This window comes from Etheostoma cragini, chromosome 1 (genome assembly GCF_013103735.1).
Source record: "Etheostoma cragini isolate CJK2018 chromosome 1, CSU_Ecrag_1.0, whole genome shotgun sequence".
Classification (NCBI taxonomy): Eukaryota; Metazoa; Chordata; class Actinopteri; order Perciformes; family Percidae; genus Etheostoma; species Etheostoma cragini.
Genome location: NC_048407.1, coordinates 19,276,673 through 19,279,162, shown reverse-complemented (window position 1 = coordinate 19,279,162; position 2,490 = coordinate 19,276,673).

Here is a 2,490-nt window from a genome sequence, read left to right as displayed (position 1 = left end):
ATGTCAAAAAAGTCATAAAAAGCCACATTATAGTATATTGAAAAAAGGGATAAAGTCATGTGATGAAGTGATGAAAAAATAGTAGAGTATGTTGAAATAAGCCATTAAAAGCCTTAGTATTGTATGTCGAAAAAAATCATAGTGTGTTGATTAAAGTCAGTATTGCATGTCAAAAGAATTAATTAAAAAGTCATATTATTGTTTGTCAAAAAAGAATAGTATAGTGTGTCAATGAAAAGTGTGAAAAGAGTCTTAGCATGGTATGTTGAAAAGCGCATTTATCTCTCCAAATGAACGGTTGGGAATGAGACTGAGTGGAAAACAACCTTTCGACTCTCAGTCACTTACAATTTTTCTCTGTATTCCTGTAAAGAAGGTCTTGAAACTAATTGTAACCTTTTAACGCTCAGCCTTCTGTCTTCCAATTATTCAAGATTTGAACACTCAACCTTCTGTCTTTTAATCATGCTCTATCTGACACAAAGGTTATGTTTTTGACATATTTGTCATATACATAGTATTGTAGGTTGAACAAAAGTGATAAAAATATCATAGTAAAGTATGTTGAAAAAGTGATTAAAAAGTCATAGTATATTAGGTTGAAAAAAGTGATACAAAGTCGTAATATAGTATATCTAAAAAAGTTGTAGCATGTAGAAAAAAGTCATAGTATAGTATATTGAAAAAAGTGATGAAAAGACATACTAAAGTTTATTGAAAAAAGACATTAAAAAGTCTTACATGTCAAATAAGTCGCAGTATAGTATGTTGAAAAAAGTCAGTATTGCATGTAGAAATAAGTGATTAAAAGTCATAGTATAGTATGTCGATAAAAAGTGTGAAAAGAGTCTTAGTATGGTATGTTAAAAAGTGCATTCATCTCTCCAAAACAACTGGTTGGAAAGGAGACTGACAACCCTTAGGCTACCAGTCTCTTACAACTCTTCTCTTTATTCCTGTTAAGTATGTCTTTAAACTAATTGCACTGTATAACATTTAAACCCTCAACCGTCTGTCTTCCAATCATTCTATTATCACAACAAGCTATCTGACCTAACACACAAGTTTGTTTTGTCATATTTGTCTCTTTCCCTTAGTATATTGGACCTCAAAACTTAATGAAACATGTACCATTCAAACACTCAACCTTCTGTCTTCCTATCATACTCCTATCACCCTAAGTTTACTAACCTGACACAAAGTTTGTTTTTGTCACATTTTCTTTGTATATTGGACCTCAAAACTTACTGAAACATAGCAGATTTGAACACCTAACCTTTCATTTTCCAATCACTCTCTTAACACCCTATGCTGTCTAACCTGACTGAGAGCTTTATGTTTTTGGCTAATCTGTCTCTTTCACATAGTATACAGGAATAGCAGATTGAAAAAAGTGATTAAAAGTCATAGTATAGTATGTCAAAGAAAGTGACAAAAAGTCATAGTATAGCATGTCAGAAAATATAGAATAGTATATTGAAAAAAGTGATGAAAAGTCATTGTAAAGTATTTCCATAAAAGTGATGAAAAACGAAAGCCATAGAATCTTGAAAAAATTGCCATTTTGAAAAAAGGTCCCTAGTACCTGCCAACAGGTACTCTTTAACTAGGGCCCTCATGTGAGGAGGATCCAAAAAGATGCTAGAATGAGTAGCTGTGGATGAAACGGAAATTTCAAACTAGAAAATGCTTTTCAGCTTGATGTTAAGTTACTCTTTAATACACTGAAGGAACTAGATAAGAAATATATTGCAGTGAATATTGTGAGATGTGTTTGTTTAGCAGCTTTGCTCCATTAAGACAAAATCAAGACGCAAAACATTTGTATCAACATGCACAACTACCTTTTTTCAACTTTTATTTTAAGACACATGTTGCAGGAACTTTATTTTCTGCTAAGCACAGAATGCTGTTTCTTGTTTGGCCTCTTAAGCTAGTTTAAAGCCCTGTGCAAAATTCTTGCCAAAGTATTTATTTAATTGATCAAAACAAAATTATTATAACTGATTCTTAGACACACTAAAAATCATCCTTAATAGTTGTGTGGTAACACGGCAGACTCTAACCTGAGCCAGTACATGATTTGGTGACCGGCTCTGATCATTCTACTCTATTAAACTCTGTTAAACTATCATAGTCCAAAGAAATCTATACAGTCCCCCCTTTGTGAATCCATGTTCTCTGCCTTTGCTCTGGTCAACTCCAGAGACAGTGTCAGTGACAAAGCAGTGAGCTTTCAGACAGAGCGTGAGTGTTTCTGGAGCGGCTCATCTGAAACACGGGTCAATACAAACACTCACCAGCACATCACAGACAGTATCACTGAAAAGCAAAGCTGCTGCATAACTCCCAGGCTTTTATCGGCTGTCATGTTGATTTTGCTTGTTGTGGGATTAGCATAGGCCTTAGTGTGTTTGTGTGACTAATGGTCTGTGTTTCTGGCTGTGAAATCAGCAGCCCGAGAGCCCTGAACAGCATGAGCATCAAACA